Genomic DNA, 16923 nt, shown 5'->3' with positions numbered 1-16923 from the left:
AGTGTCTGAGTGCCAGAGGCCTGAAGGCGGCGGGAGCTGAAAGGGATGATTCATGGTGGGATGGAAGTGTTTCCTCTAAGATTTGGCTCGTCATTGGTGTAACTCTTTTATCTCACTGACAGGATGACGAGTCTTGTTTACGGCTCGATGCTGCGCTCGCTGCCAAGTTTGACTGCCGAGATGCTGAATGATAGATCTGATGTTGCTTTTTTTTTTTTTTTTTACATAACACTAGTGGAGCAGAAGATAAACAGGAAGTGACAGCCAGGACTTGATGAAACACTAAGAGATGTGAGCTCTGTGAACATTTTTAAAAAGGACAACTTTAAATATATATTTATTTAATCTGGCTTTTAATTAGTGTTTTATCATTTTTTATTGATTTATTTATTTGCTGTTTAATTGGACTGTATTTTTATTTCTCTCTTTAAATCGTGTTGAGCTTCATCCCTTGAATGAAAACTGCTCTATATAAAAAAAGTATCATTATTACTATTATTATTATTTAATTATTGCTATGAATATTTTTATTATTTTAATTTTAATAATAATAATAATAATAATAATAATTATCATCATCATCATCATCATCATATTTTTTTATTTTTGTTTATTTATTTAATTTCATTATAATTATTTTTATTACTATTTTAATCATTTTTTATTATTATTATTATTTTTTTAATTTATTTAATTTCATTATAATTATTATTTATTACTATTTTAATCATTTTTATTATTTTATTTTATTATTATTATTTTTACAACTATTACTATTGTTATTGTATTACTATTATTTTATTTATTATTATTTTATTTAATTATCATCTTTATTAATTATTATTTATTAATTAAAATCATCACACAAGAGGCTGCAACATCCAAACACACATGCACGTAGAAACACTAAATACAGACATAAATATTATTGCACTCCAAGATTAATACATAATGAAGATGTTTGTTTGTAAAAAGGACAGAAATGTTTGTTATTGTGCCGTTTAACCGAGTAAATGAAGGAGTGGTCTGTTCCGCACACACACACACACACACACGCAGCCACACACACACACACACACGCAGCCACACACACACACACACACACACACACACACACACAGACAGAGCTGATGATGCAAATTTCAGGAAGACCAGCTCAGTGAAATTCAACATCTAACTGCAGTATTTTCCCCCGTGGGACAAAAAGGACCTTGAAGAAAAGAGAAGAGGGAGGGATGGATGGATGGAGGGATGGAGGAGGGGATGGAGGGAGGAGGGATGAAGGGATGGATGGAAGGATGGAAGAGTGGATGGAGGGAGGAGGGATGGATGGAAGGATGGAGGGAGGGAAGAGTGGATGGAGGGAGGAGGGATGAAGGGATGGATGGAAGGATGGGGGGAGGGAGGGATGGAAGGAGGGATGGAAGAGGGGATGGAGGGATGGAGGGAGAGAGGAGGGATGAGGGATGGAGGGAGGAGCGATGGATGGAAGGATGGAGGGAGGAAGGATGGAGGGAGGGATGGAAGAGGGGATGGAGGGATGACGAGATGGACGGATGGAGGGATGCAGGGATGAAGGGAGGAGGGATGGATGAAGGGAGGAGGGATGGATGGAGGAATAGGGAATAGATAGATAGGAGGAAGGAGGGGTGGAGGGAGGGAGGGATGGAGGGAGGAGGGGATAGACAGGCAGGAGGAAGGAGGGATGGAGGGAGGGAGGGATGGAGGGAGGAGGGATGGAGGGAGAAAGGAGGAAGGAAGGATGGAGGGAGAGAGGAGGAATGGAGGGATGGATGGATGGAGGAATGGATAGATAGGTAGGAGGATGGAGGGATGGAGGGAGGGATGAGGGGATAGACAGGCAGGAGGAAGGAGGGAGGGATGGAGGGACGGAAGGATGGAGGGAGGAGGGATAGATAGGTAGGAGGGATGGATGAGGGAGGAGGGGATAGACAGGCAGGAGGAAGGATGGAGAGATGGAGGAAGGAGGTCGATTGAGGGAGAAAAAACGACACAACAGCACGGGAGACGCAGAAGAATTTAAAGCCAGAGGACGAAAAGAAATGAAAAAAAAGAAGGATGAAGTCATGAGGGACGGAGAGAGAGAAAGAGAGAAAGAAAGAAAAGCTGGAGGCGACTCGAGGAGAGCGATAACAAGAAGCTTTAAAGTCACAAATCACTCGTATCTCGCAGCGCCACATCTACTGATCCCACGGAGGTCCATTAGAGGAACCGGCTCTGAGCTCATTCAGAAAGTGAAGCCTGATAAGAATAAAGGTTACTATGGTTACTAACGGAAAGATTCAACAGTTACTATCGGACACACAGAAAGATTCAACAGTCTCGATATTATTAACACTGATAGATGTTCAGCTCAGCTACTGTGTTAAGGAAGGAAGAAAGGAAGGAAGGTAGGAAGTACAGACAAAAGGAAGGAGGGAAGAAAGGTAGGAAGGAAGGACAGATGGAAGAAAGGGAGGAGGGAGGGAAGGAAGGAAGGAAGGAAAGGGGTAAGGAGGGAGGGAAAGAGGAAAGAAGTAAGGAGAGAAGGAGACAAACGGAAAGATTCAACAGTTACTATCGGACAAACGGAAGGAAGGACGGATGGAAGGAAGGGAGGGAAGGAAGGAGGGAGGAAGGAAGGAAGGAAAGAAGGAAGGAAGGACAGATGGAAGAAAGGGAGGAAGGAAGGAAGGAAAAAAGGAAAGAAGCAACAAAGGAAGGACGGACAGCAGGAAGAAAGGGAGGAAGGAAGGAAGGACAGGTGGAAGGAAGGAAGAAAGGGAGGAAAGACAGATGGAAGGGAAGACGGACAGACGGAAGGAAGGAAGAAAAGGAGGAAGGACAGACAGACAGAAGGAAGGACAGAAAGAAGAAAGGAAGGAAAAAAAGAAGGTAGGAAAGACCGATGGAAGGACAAGAAGACAGGAAGGAAAGTGGGCTTGATTGCACCCCTAGGAGAGCCAGTTCTGTTTGACCCCTGCTACACACACCTATCAGGAGCAGTTAGGGGTTAATATGGGACATTTGAACTTGACTCTGACCTTCCTCTATTAGTAGACCTGCTTCTCCTGCTCCAACATAATAAACACTTACACCACAAAAGATCTCTGATTCTAGTTCAGCACCAACAAACCCCTCTCTCTCCCTCTCTCCCTCTCTCTCCCTCTCCAACTGCTGCATAAACTCCATAATTAAAAAGATAAACATTTGCTCTGTAACATGGAGGGAATTCAGATGCAAGAATTTAATTACCTTTTTTAAAATCAAAATAAATAATTATAAGATAATCGGGTAAGACCAACAAACACTACGACCTCGAGAATTAGAAATATCACCTTTCTGACATACACTAAATATATAATAAGCTTCTTAACAGTTTAATTTATGGCAGAGCTGCTGCATCTGACTGATATCTGTGAGAGATAAACTCTTCACTCACGAGGTCAAAAGAGGAAATGACTAAATTAACCTCTACAACATTTATTTCTATTAGATCTCATGAATAATCTGCCTCATTAAGCCTCAACTATTAGTTTCTGTTACTTAATAATGTCACAATAATTATCAACTTATAATACAATAAAGTAATTATCATCATCATCATCATTTCTATATATGGGCGTATCCTTCCACCCTTCCTCTTTTCCTTCCTTTCCTCCATTCTTCCTTCCTTCTTTCCTTCCTCCATGCCCCTTTCTTCCTTCCTTCTGTCCTTCCTCCCTTTGTTCTTTCCTCCGTCCTTCTTTCCTTTCTCCCTCCCTCCTTCCTTCCTCCGTCCTCCCGTCCTCCCTTCCTTCCTTTCCTTCCTCCCTCCCACCTCCCTCCTTTCCTTCCTTCTTTCCTTCCTCCCTTCCTTCCTTCTTTCCTTCTTCCCTCCCTCCCTTCTTCCTTCCTTCCTTGACTCGAGGACAACAGGAGGGTTAAATCTTTTCCTTTCTCCCTCCCTCCTTCCTTCCTCCGTCCTCCCGTCCTCCCTTCCTTCCTTTCCTTCCTCCCTCCCACCTCCCTCCTTTCCTTCCTTCTTTCCTTCTCTCTTACTTCCTTTCCTTCCTTCTTTCCTCCCTCCTTTCCTTCCTTCCTCCCTCCCTTCATCCCTCCCTTCCTTCTTTCCTTCTTCCTTCCTTCCTCCCTCCCTTCCCTTCTTTCTTTCTTCCTCCCTGCTTTCTTTCCTTCTTTCCTTCTTCCATCCCTCTCTCCCTCCCTCCTTCCCTTCGAGGACAACAGGAGGGTTAAATCAATAAACTTTAAACTATGTCCATCAAATGTGGATCTTATTAGTTTTCTATCATCTAAAAACACGTGAACCAAATCACAAATCTTCCCTTCTATTCAACATCGAGTCGTATCATTTCTAAGACTCTTATCAGCAGCTGCTGCCGCGGAAACCGCAGCCCGCCAACATGGCTGCCTGAGGGCACGAGAGAAAAATCGAAGGCACGGAGATTAAAGCTGACAGCGGCTGGAGACCTTGAAAGACAGAAGGGCAGAGCGGCGGAGGACGGATGGTGGAGGGGCTGATGGAGATGGATGGAGGACAAGGACGGATGAGGGGAAGAAGGAGAAGAAGAGGAAGAAAGGGAAGAAGAAGGCGAAGAAGGGGGAGAAGAGGAAGAAGAAGAAGGAGAAAACAGAAGGGCAGAGGGGCTGATGGAGATGGATGGAGGACAAGGACGGATGAGGGGAAGAAGGGAAAGAAGGGGAAGAAGAGGAAGAAGGGGGAGAAGAGGAAGAAGGGGGAGAAGAGGAAGAAGAAGAAAGGGAATAAAGGGGAGAAGGAGAAGAAGAGGAAAAATGGGAAGAAGGGGAAGAAGAGGGAGAAGGGGAAGTAGGGGAGAGACGGGGTAGAAGAGGAAGAAGGGGAAGTAGAGGAAGAAGGTGAGGAAGAGGAAGAATGAGAAGAAGGGGATTCTCTCTCTCAACGAAAGAGAGCCACACACACACACACACACACACACACACACACACACACACAGCTGCAGCATCACAACGGGAGCATTTACAGTAGAAGAAGAAAAATCACTGCTAATAAATTAAAAAAGGAGCCAATTAAGAAACCGTTCATTCACCAGATTCACAACACAAAGAGAAACAAACAGAATAAAAGAAAGAGTAGCTGACATTTACTCTGAAAAATGACAAATACGCCGCTCAGCAAGAATATTCTTTTTGAGTCTGAATGTGTGACTCAGTTATTAGAAAATGCTCTTTATGTGTTTCTGTTCTTTCTCTATGTTGTGATCAGGCTTTTCAAATTAAAAGCACTTTAAATTTTAATCTTTCATTTATTGCACTGTATGTCCTTTTAATGATTTATAAAGCAAATTAAAATCATTATTATTTTATACTACAACCTTATATTTAAATGCTCTATTCTTCCTATTTTTCTTATATTTGTATTACTATTAGTGCATGTATTTTATTTATGTGAATTTCTAAATCAATGCAATTTATGTAATAACGAGTGTTGGATGTGTCTTAATTTACTCGTGTGTCAGTGAACACAACACTCAGATATTCATTAGCGGCATTCATTAGAAATTGATTCATAAATAAAACAGACAGAAACAAAAGACTCATGAAAAAAAACCTTGTAAGTTGTTATATTGAACTTATTTCCACATCCTCGGGTCAAGGAAGGAAGGGAGGAAGAAGGGAAGAAGGAAAGAAAGGAGGGAGGGAGAGAGGGAGGGGGGGAGGAAGGGAGGAAGAAGGAAGGAAAGGAAAGAGGGAGGAAAGGAAGGAAGGACGAAGGAAAGAAGGAAGGTAGGAGGGAGGGAGGAAAGAAGAACAGAGGAAAGAAGGTAGGGGGATGAAATAAAGAGAGGAGGGAGGGAGGAAAGAAGGAAGGGAGGGGAGGAAGGGAGGAAGAAGGAAGGAAAGGAAAGAGGGAGGAAAGGAAGGAAGGACGAAGGAAAGAAGGAAGGTAGGAGGGAGGGATGAAAGAAGAACAGAGGAAAGAAGGTAGGGGGATGAAAGAAAGAGAGGAGGGAGGGAGGAAAGAAGGAAGGGAGGGAGGGAGGGAGGGAGGGAGGGAGGGAGGGAGGGAGGGAGGAAGGAAGGACGATGGAAAGAAGGAAGGTAGGAGGGAGGGAGGGACGAAGGAAGGTAGGAGGTAGGGAGGGAGGGAGGAAGGAAGGAAAGAAGGAAGGGGGAGGAAAGAAAGAGAAGGGAGGAAGGAAAGAAGGACAGAAGAAAGGAAGAAAAGGGGATGGAGGAAGGAAGGAAAGAGAGAGAAGGAGGGAGGACGACGACAGGAAGGTTAAAGACACATTTGACAGCTTGCAGAGAACAGAAAGAAACAAAGGACTCATTTCCATCAAAGAACTTATTTCCACATCCTCGGGTCAAGGAAGGAAGGGAGGAAGAAGGAAGGAAAGGAGGGAGGAAGGAAGGAAGGGAGGGAGGGAGGGATAGAGGGAGGGAGGGAGGAAGGAAGGGAGGAGAGGAGGAAGGAAGGGAGGGAGGGGGGAGGGAGGGAGGAAGGAAAGGAGGGAGGGAGGGAGGGAGGGAGGAAGGTAGGAGGGAGGGAGGAAAGAAGGAAGGGAGGGAGGGAGGGAGGAAAGAAGGAAGGAAGGGAGGGAGGGAGGGAGGGAGGAAAGAAGGAAGGAAGGGAGGGAGGGAGGAAGGACGAAGGAAGGTAGGAGGGAGGAAGGACGAAGGAAAGAAGGAAGGTAGGAGGGAGGGAGGAAAGAAGGAAGGTAGGAAGGAGAAAGGAAAAGAGGAAGGAAGGAAAGAAAGAGAGCAGGGAGGGAGGAAAGAAGGGAGGGAGGGAGGAAGGAAGGAAGGACGAAGGAAAGAAGGAAGGTAGGAGGGAGGGAGGAAAGAAGGAAGGTAGGAAGGAGAAAGGAAAAGAGGGAGGAAGGAAAGAAGGACAGAAGAAAGGAAGAAAAGGGGATGGAGGATGGAAGGAAGGAAAGAGAGAAGGAGGGAGGACGACAGGAAGGTTAAAGACACATTTGACAGCTTGCAGAGAACAGACAGAAACAAAGGACTCATGAACAGAGACTTTAAAACCTTGTAAGTTATTATATTGAACTTATTTCCACATCCAGCAGTTATTAATCAACATTATCATTCATTAGGAGTCATGTTTCTGTCCTCATGCTGAATATAAAGTCCAATATTCTCTCTGTTTCAGCTCTGTTTTACTCTCTACCTCTACCTCTCTAACTCCTGAGGGGAATATCTGTACCTCTGTAGCTGCTAACTGCTCCACTATGTTCACCAGCTAGTCTGCAGATAACTGTGTGTTTGATGTTTGGTGCTGAGCAGGAAGTAAACGGCGGTAACGATGCTATTAGAGCAGCTGAGAGTGAACCAGAGCAGTAAAGCTGCAGCTAAACAATGAGATGAAACTCTTTATAAAGCTCCGTAAAGCAGAGAGAGAGAGAGAGAGAGGAGCTGCAGAGTCTCTGAGATACTGATAATACTGCTTTACTTCCCATCTCAGTTTGCTGTGACTGGGAGAAATAATGTGATGATGCAATGCACGTCACTTCAGGGAGGAATATAAATTACAAAAATTAAAAATATATGAAATGAAATATATAATTGTATCCATATTCAAAGCGGCCCACATACCCATAATTCATTACAACTAGATCGTTTTTAGACCTAACAGAGCTGCAGTGGCTTCCTGTGACTTCCGGTCTAAGCTTTTCAAAATAAAACCTTTGTTATTGAGCGCTGAAGCCCCGCCCCCTACCAAGTGTCACATGTCAATCAAAGTCACCACCTCTACCAGAAACATGGACGCTACGTCTGAGAGCTTTCTGCTGCTAACTCAGCTGCTAGCTCGACGGCTAACTCAGCTAACTGGCTAACTGTAGACTGTAGTAGTAGTAGTGTGTGCTGAATGTATTTCTACCTCTACAGCAGCAGGGGCGGGTTTATGCTAATCACTAAATCCTGAACACAGAAATGTTGAAACACAGTGTGTGAAGCCTAGCTCCACAATTCAAATCTAAATGGTTGAAATGCTTTTTACACCTTTTTTAGAAATACATTTATGACCTATTTAATGTGTTTAGAAGAAAATGTCTGAATTCACTTTACACAGTCTTTAAAGAGACAGGAGCTAAAACGGCTTGTTTTAGACAGAGGCTGAACTGAGGATCTGCATAAAGAGCCAGTAGAAGATAAATAAAATGAGTTTTTTAAACTGGAAATCATGCAAACATATTACAGTAGAGCCCCAAATTCATTATATATGGCTGTAAATGTGCAGAATGTAAAGTTGGAGAAACTATTTTAACAACTTGTTTAAGACGCTCCTCTTCTTCACTTCCTGTAAATATCTTTTGGGCGAGACGCTAAAAAAAAAAAACTGATCAAACAAAAGACGAAATGATACGAGTCTCTGTGGGATTCTACTGCAGGTTTGTGGAGAGAAAGACGGAGTGATGAAAAGAAAAGATAAGGATCACAAGGACGAGGGCGTTGTTGGCTCTTACCGGAGATGGTGTACTCGTCACTGTGACTCTCACTGATGCGAACCAGGAAGGAGCCATCTTTGTTTTGGGACGCCAGCAGCAGCTTCTCCGCTTTCACACGGTTAATGTTTCCATAGTACCACCTGCACACAGAGAGAGGACACACACACACACACACACAGAGGGATAAATGAATTAATGATCAGACAGTGTGTGAAGGAATGAAATGCAGACAGGAAGAAGAAACGTGTTGAAAGCTGACACATAAAGAATCCTGCCAACACACACACAGAGAAGCAAAAACATCTTTTCCTTTCTCCCTACCTCCTTTCCTTCCTCCCTCCTTTCCTTCCTTCCCTTCCTCCTTTCCTCCCTCCCTTACTTCCCGCCTTCCCTCCTCCCTCCCTTCCTTCCCTCCCTCCCTCCTTTTCCTCCCTTCATTCCTTCCTTCCTGCCTTCCTTCCTTCCTTCCTTCCTTCCTTCCTTCCTTCCTTCCTTCCCTCACCCCCTCCCTGTTGAAAGCTGACACATAAAGAATCCTGCCAACACACACAGAGAAGCAAAAACATCTTTTCCTTCCTCCCTCCCTTCCTTCTTTCCTCACCTTCCTTCCCTTCCTTCTTCCCTCACCTTCCTTCCTTCTTTTCCTTCCTTCTTCCCTCCCTTCCTTCCTTCTTTTCCTTCCTTCTTCCCTCCCTGCCTTCTCTCCTTCCCTCCTACCTTCTCTCCCTCCCTCCCTCCCCTCCTTCCCTCCTACCTTCTCTCCCTTCCTTCCCTCCCTCCTACCTTCTCTCCCTCCCTCTTACCCTCACATATCACATGGCATAGATCACATTTTGCACAGTACAAGCTGACAGTCGCAGAGTGAAGAAGGTAAATGTTGCAGTTTTTACTCAACAGGTCTGCTCAGTTTGAACAGCAGTGAGTTATTAAAGAAGCTGTTTAAACTTATAACCTCCTATAAGCTTTAATGCATCTAATATTCATCGTTTTATCATATCAGCTATAAAATAAATGCAATAAAAACACAATTGGGGGAGATGAGTTTGCAACACAATTCAAGGACATTTCTTTGGGCTTTAGGAAACACTGTTGAACATTTTTTACCATTTCTCTGATATTTTATAGGCCGAACAACTAATGGATTAAAATAATGGTCAGATTAATCAATAGATGCAGCTTTAATAAACTGATTATTTTGAGGCTTTGAACTATTGATGAAACAAACTCGTTTTAGAGATGCTTCAGGACATTTTAATGGACATGTTTGACTATTTTCTGACATATTTACAGACAAAATGGTGGCAAACTGATTGTTAGTATATTTTTACATATCTACGCGGTTCAGCTCCGTGGATCATCAATTTACTGGAGAATGAGAAAGATGACATATAGGAAAAAAATATATTTGGCAGGGCTCCAAGTGACCTAGATCATATTCTGTCTATGAAACCTCTTGGAAAGTATCTGGACAGCAGTAATACAGTAATAGTAAAAGTATCTTGTCATTTGTCTCATGCATGTAGACGGTCGATCCGAGCTCGTAATTAAACGTGCACGAAGAAAGAACTCCTGATTCGTCTCATCTTTGCATCTTTAGGATCATTACAGAAACATTTACTCTCACTGATTCAATCAAGAATGATCACTGGACGTTTTTTCATGAGAAATAATCTTTTCTGAATCTTGTACTGTTGATTATCATCTTCTTTTGTCATTAACTCTCCTGTTCTCGAGCCAAGGAAGGAAGGGAGGAAGAAGGAAGGAAGAAGCAAAGGAGGGAGGAAGAAGGAAGGAAGGGAGAAGGAAGAAGGAAGAAGGAAGGAAAGGAAGGATGGAAGATAGGAAAGGAAGGAGGGAAGGAAGGAAGGGAGGGAGAAAGGACGGAAGGAAGCAGGGAAGGAAAGAAAGGGAGGAGGAAGGAAGGAAGGAAGAAGGAACAAAGGGTGGAAGGACGGAAGGAAGGACGGAAGGAAGGAAGGGAAGAAAGGAAGGAAGGAAGGAAGGAAGGAAGGAAGGAAGGAAGGAAGGAAGGAAGGAAGAAATGAAAGAGAGGGAGAAGGAGGGAGGGAAGAAGGAAAGAAGGAACAGTCAAAAGAGACGGGGTCAATTTGACCCAGGAAGACGACAGGAAGGTTAAACACGACAGAATCACACAGGAGTGAATATTTGTATCCTGATTATAAAACAAAGTGTTGAGGCTGAGAACAGTTGAGTCTTAAAGAGTCACAGAGCTGTTCAGTCGTACCTGTTTGCTCAGATATGAAGCGAACCTGTATTTACTTTAAATTATCAGCAGGGCGGGTCTGCTCTCCGGTTTCACTGAAACTACCAACGAGCTGCTTTTCAACAACTACAAGACTCAAGAAGAATAAAAAGACTTACAGGGACAATGAAAAGAAAGTGATGATACAGTTTAAAGATACAGTCACTATAAAGTCATTACTGATTATCTGCTCTGGGATTATTTATTATACTGCAGGAGAACAACTTAGAGAGAGGAATTAAAAGTTTATTTGCATCTTTCATTTATTTTAAGATATTCTTAATATAATTTATAATGAAATCTGAACATTTGAGCAGCTGAGACTTGATGATATCTGCTTGTAAAATGACCAAAAGGAAAATAAGAATATATAAATATTACACTGTAGATAAACTGTATGAAATCAATCAATTGAAGGAAAAAACGGAGGAAGGGAGGAAGGAAGGAAGGAAAGGAGGCAGGGGGAAGGAAGGGAGGAAGGGAGGGAGGAAAGGAAAGAAGGAAGGGAGAAGGAAAGAAGGAGGGAGGAAGGAGGGAAGGAAGGAAGGAATGGGGGGAGAAGGAAGGAAGGAAGGAAGGAAGGAAGGAAAGAATGGAGGAAGGAAGGAAGGAGGGACGGAAGGAAGGAAGGAAAGGAGGAACAAGGAAGGCAGGGAGGGAGGAAGGAAGGAAGGAAGGAAAGGAGGAACAAGGAAGGAAGGAGGGAAGGAGGGACGGAAGGAAGGGAGGAAAGGAAAGAAGGAAGGGGGAAGTAAAGAAGGGGGAGGAAGGAAGGAAGGAAAGGAGGAAGAATGAAGGAAAGGAGGAAGGAAGGAAGGAAAGGAGGAAGAATGAAGGAAAGGAGGAGGGAGGGAAGGAAAGAAGGAGGGAGGGATGGAGGAAGTACAGACGGACAGCAGGAAGGAAAGGAGGAAGGAAGGAAAGAAGGAGGGAGGAAGGAAAGGAGGGAAGGAAAGAAGGAGGGAGGGATAGAGAAAGTACAGATGGACAGAAGGAAGGAAATAATCTTTTAGTTTTAGTGTTTTATGTTTTGCTTTATATCTTTATTACTCTCCAATCACTCCTTCCTTCTCTCCATGGATCTAACTCCACACGTCTGCTGCTCCTTCTTGTTTCATTACAGCTTCAGACATAAAAACCATGACATTCACATTACTTCCACTTTCCCTTAAAACAGATTATAGAGATCTTAAAATAGCAGCGAGTGATCTGACGGCTGCCTTCAGGCTCATAAAATGATCATGAAGAGAAAAGAAGAAGCTCAAATCTGACCAGCGTAAAACTCACCACCGTCACAAACAACTGGATTATTTTAAGGAAATACGAAATACTGGTTTCATCTGTTTGGGTTGATGTGGGGAAAAAAAATTTAAAAAAGCATAAATGTGTCTCGATTTGAACCCTTTCATTTAAAAATGATGGAACAGACGACAAATCTTTAAGGCTGAGACTAATCTGTAGACTATATTTCTCGATTCATGAAGGAAGGAAGAGAGGAAGAAGGAAGGAAAGGAGGGAGGAAGAAAGAAGGAAAGGAGGGAGGAAGAAAGAAGGAAGGGAAGGAGGAAGGAAGAAGAAAGGGAGGAAGGGAGGAAAGGAAGGGAGGAAGGAAGGAAGGAAGGAAGGAAGGGAGGAAAGAAGGAGGGAAGGAAGGAAGGAAGGAAGGGAGGAAGAAGGAAGGAAGGGAGGAAGAAGGAAGGAAGGGAGGAAAGAAGGAGGGAAGGAAGGGAGGAAGGAAGGATGAAACAGAAGGAAGAAAGGGAGGAAAGAACGAAGAAAGGAAAGAAGGAAGTACAGATGGAACGAAGGAAAAGAACACAAGAAGGAAACGAAGGAAGGAAGGAAGAAAGGAAGGAAGGAAATAAGAAGGGAAGGAAGGACAGACAGACAAAAGGAAGTAGGGAAGAAAGGTAGGAAGGACAGATAGAAGAAAGGGAGGAAGGAAGGAAAGAAGGGAGGAAGGAAGAAAGAAAGGAAAGAAGAAACGAAAAAAGGAAGTACAGATGGAAGGAAGGAAAGACAGAAGAAAGGAAGGAAGGAAATAAGAAGGGAAGGAAAGGAAAGGACAAAAGGAAATAGGGAAGAAAGGTAGGAAGGACAGATGGTAGGAAGGAAGGAACGAAGAAAGAAAGGGAAGAAGGAAGTACAGATGGAAGGAAGGAAAAGAACACAGGAAGGAAAGTGGGCCGGATTGCAGCCCTCAGTGGGCCGGTTCTGGCCCACGGGCCGCATGTTTGACATGTTTGTCTTTTTTTTTTGCACTATTCCTTTAAAAACCAAAATGATGACTACAGTGAACCACTGTTGCTCGTGTTCTCTACTTTTCTCTGAATTAGGGTCAAACATCATCTCTGTGTTCAGTTCCCGCGGTGTGTTCGAGGACCGTGGGACATTGCAGAGTCAGTGGAGTCAGGCTGGAGGACGGAGAGCTTTGGCTGAAACATGATGATGCCCTGCAGGTTGGATGAATAATGGAGGTTCTGCAGCTGCAGGGCGGAGAACACATGCAGGCACTCGGCCACTTTTAGCTCCGCTCGGTCTGAGCAGCAGCTGATAAGGTTTCATGTTGTTTCACGTCCAGAGATTTGTGTTAAAGTTTGTTTTGACAGCAAAGAAGACGACGACGACTTTCATCTCTGTGCACCCAGAGCTGCTGAAGGCTCTAAAAAAAGGGAGCTAGGAATACGTGTTGGTTTGTAATTGGGGATAATAATTTTTTTCTGATTTTCTGAGTAAGGAGGGAGGGAAGGAAGGAAAGGAGGGAGGGAGGAAGGAAGGAAGGAAAGGAGGAAGGAAAGGAGGAACAAGGAAGGAAAGGAGGGAGGAAGGAAGGATAGAAGGAAGGAAGGAAGGAAGGACGGAAGGAAAGGAGGAAGAAGGAGGGAAAGGAGGAAGGGAGGAAGAATGAAGGAAAGGAGGAAGGGAGGAAGAATGAAGGAAAGGAGGAAGAAGGAAGGATAGAAGGAAGGGGGGAGGAGGGAAGGAAAGGAGGGAGGGAGGAAGGAAGGAAGAAGGAAGGGGGAAGGAAAGAAGGAAGGGGGAAGGAAAGAAGGAAGGGGGAAGGAAAGAAGGAAGGGGGAAGGAAAGAAGGAAAGGAAAGAAGGAAGGAAAGGAGGATGGAAAGGAGGAAGGAAAGGAGGGAGGAAGGAAGGAAGGGAGGAAAGGAAAGAAGGAAGGGGGAAGGAAAGAAGGAAGGGGGAAGGAAAGAAGGAAGGGGGAAAGGAAAGAAGGAAGGAAGGAAAGGAGAATGGAAAGGAGGAAGGAAAGGAGGAACAAGGAAGGAAAGGAGGAAGGGGGAAGAAGGAAGGAAAGGAGGAAGGGAGGAAGAATGAAGGAAAGGAGGAAGGAGGGAAGGAAAGGAGGAAGGGGGGAAGGAGGAAGGAAAGGAAAGGAAGGAAGGGGGGAAGGAAGGAGGAAAGGAGGGAGGAAAGGAAAGGAAAGGAAGGAAGGGGGAAGGGCATTCAAAACATACAAGATGATGCATTTTAAGTGCATTCAGGCTGCGGGTTAGATATTCTCACGAGGTTTCAAAGTATCTCGATAATCCAGAGAAAAAAATTACCACGACCAACAGGAAAAATGACTCCAAAAAAAAAAAAAAAACTTCAATAAACTCATTAATAGTCTGATAAATGTCCAAAAGCAGTGAAACATATCCATTAAAGACGTTCCCAAACATTTTTAACTAATGCAATAATTTAAATAATCACCTGACCTGGAGCGCTAACACGACTACAGCAGCAGCAGCAGCGTTGGTTAAAAGACACAGCAGAGACTTCCTGAGGATCTTTAGGAAGAAGCATCTCACTCAGGAAGTGCTCATGTCTTTCTCCCGCTGCTCCACAGAGAGCGTAAACAGGAAGTGGAATCGTGCAAAATACTGATGGCAGCAAGGGGGGGGATGTCTTATGCTTTATGCAAACTCATTTTCATTCAAGGGCTACATACAGAACAATATGATCTGATGTGGGCCGGATCATTAAAAGGAAGGAAGGATGGAAAGAAGGAAGGAAAGAAGGAAGGAAAGAAGGAAGGAAAGAAGGAAGGACAGATGGAAGGACAGATGGAAGGAAGAAAGGAAGGAAGGAAGGTAGGTAGGAAGGAAGGAAGTAAGGAAGGAAGGAAGGAAAGACAGATGGAAGGAAGAAAGGGAGAAAGGAAGGAAGGACAGATGGAAGGAAGAAAGGGAGGACGGAAGGAAGGAAGGTAGGTAGGTAGGAAGGAAAGAAGGAAGGAAAGAAGGAAGGAAAGACAGATGGAAGGAAGGACAGACAGATGGAAGGAAGAAAGGGAGGAAGAAAGGAAGGAAGGAAGGAAAGACAGATGGAAGGAAGGAAGGAAAGACAGATGGAAGGAAGGACAGAAGGAAGAGAGGAAAGACAGAAGGAAGGAAGGAAAGACAGATGGAAGGAAGGAAAGACAGATGGAGGGAAGGAAAGACAGATGGAAGGAAGGAAGGACAGAAGGAAGGGAGGAAAGACAGAAGGAAGGAAGGAAAGACAGATGGAAGGAAGGACAGATGGAAGGAAGAAAGGGAGGAAGGAAGGAAGGAAGGAAGGAAGGAAGGAAAGAAAGAAAGAAGGAAAGAAGGTAGGAAGGAAAGATGGAAGGGAGGAAGGAAGGAAAAGAACACAGGAAGGAAAGTGGGCCGGATCGCAGCCCTCGTGGGCCGGTTCTGGCCCGCGGGCCGCATGTTTGACACCCCTGCTTTAATTAGTTTAGTATTTATTTAGTTTTAAGACTAATTACTCATTTACAAGCCTCTCTTTCTTTCTTCCTTCCTTCCTACCTTCCTTCCTTCCTTCCTTCTGATTTCCTTGCCCATATACAATGACAAATAAAAGCTGTATTCTGATTCTCATCCAAACTCCAGTTATCACACGTGAAATCATTTTTTTTTGCATTTGAGCCTTACAGGTGTGTTTTCTTGTTTTCTCGTGACTTCACCAGCTGAGAATGAAACTATGATCTTTATCGATATACAACTATGTTCCCTCCTCCTCCTCCTCCTCCTCCTCCTCCTCCTCCTCCTCCTCCTCCTCCTCCTCCTCCTCCTCCTCCTCCTCCTCCTCCTCCTCAGCAGCAGCAGCAGCAGCAGCAGCAGAGAGGTCAAAGCTCAGCCAGCTGTCAGCTTTCATCTCCAGGATCTATCAGTGTCCTTTCAACTGCCTTTTCCCAGCATTTCTCTTCCTCTAAATATCACAAAGAAACTTCATTTATTCTTTTTTTTTTTATTTAGCTACCTGTCTCATAACTCACATATCAGCCTGATGCATAGATTACCAACCAAAGCACATCCCCTAATTGATTATATGACCAATTATTTCAAGATTTATTACAGAAAGGTCAGCTTTTATTTTGAAATTTCTTCAGGAGGACTTTCAAAGCCAAATTAAGACACATGAAATCACCTCATATCACTTATCCAATGAGATTTTTTTCATAATCAAGCTTTTCAGGTAAAACTCAGCCAGTTGTCAGCTTTCATTTCCAGCATTTCTCTTCCTCTAAATATCACAAAGGAACTTGATTTCTTCTTATTTATTAAAATAATTTAGCTACCTGTCACATAACTCACACATCAACCAATTCTGCACCATGGAGAAAAAAATACATCCCCTTAATTAATTAAATGACCAATTATTTCAAGATTTTTTACAGAAAATTCAGCTTTTATTTTGAAATGTCTTCAGGAGGACTTTCAAATCCAAGTTAAGACACATGAAATCACCTCACATCACTTATCCAAAACTCATCCAGTTGTCAGCTTTCATTTCCAGCATTTCTCTTCCTCTAAATATCACAAAGCAACTTGATTTCTTCTTTTTTTAAATCCCATGTGTTTAATAATTTACCTTCCTGTCACAGAACTCACTCATCAGCCAAAAAATACATCCCTCTAATTAATTAAATAACCAATTACTTCAATACTTATTCCAGAAAATTCATTTTACTATCAAATTTCTTCAAAAGGACATGCAAATCCATGATCCACATCACTATATTTCATCTCCTGTGCTGAATAATTTAACTACCTGTCACACAACTCAAACCTCAGCTTGTCTATTTATATTTTTATTTTATTTATTTTTATCTGCTGTGTGTTTTTTTGATGTAGCAGCAGATTTTTAAAAGCAGCTCCTACATCAGCACTATTAAACCCCACCTGAGAGAGAGATCAGGTGACATTTATATACAGTCACTGAGGTCAGATCATGTGTA

At 43.3% G+C, this 16923-nt stretch overlaps 1 protein-coding gene across 1 annotated transcript in view; it reads right to left on the bottom strand.

Moving 5' to 3' along the window:
• The window catches only part of LOC128356774 (nucleolar protein 4-like), a 158160-nt gene that overhangs the window by 42868 nt on the left and 98369 nt on the right, over window positions 1–16923 (bottom strand). The gene's annotated exons all lie outside the window — the stretch shown is intronic.

The sequence above is a fragment of the Scomber japonicus genome, chromosome 4 (assembly GCF_027409825.1).
Source record: "Scomber japonicus isolate fScoJap1 chromosome 4, fScoJap1.pri, whole genome shotgun sequence".
Lineage (NCBI taxonomy): Eukaryota > Metazoa > Chordata > Actinopteri > Scombriformes > Scombridae > Scomber > Scomber japonicus.
The sequence above is the reverse complement of the archived record's forward strand: the minus strand, read 5'-3'. Positions and strand labels throughout refer to the sequence as shown.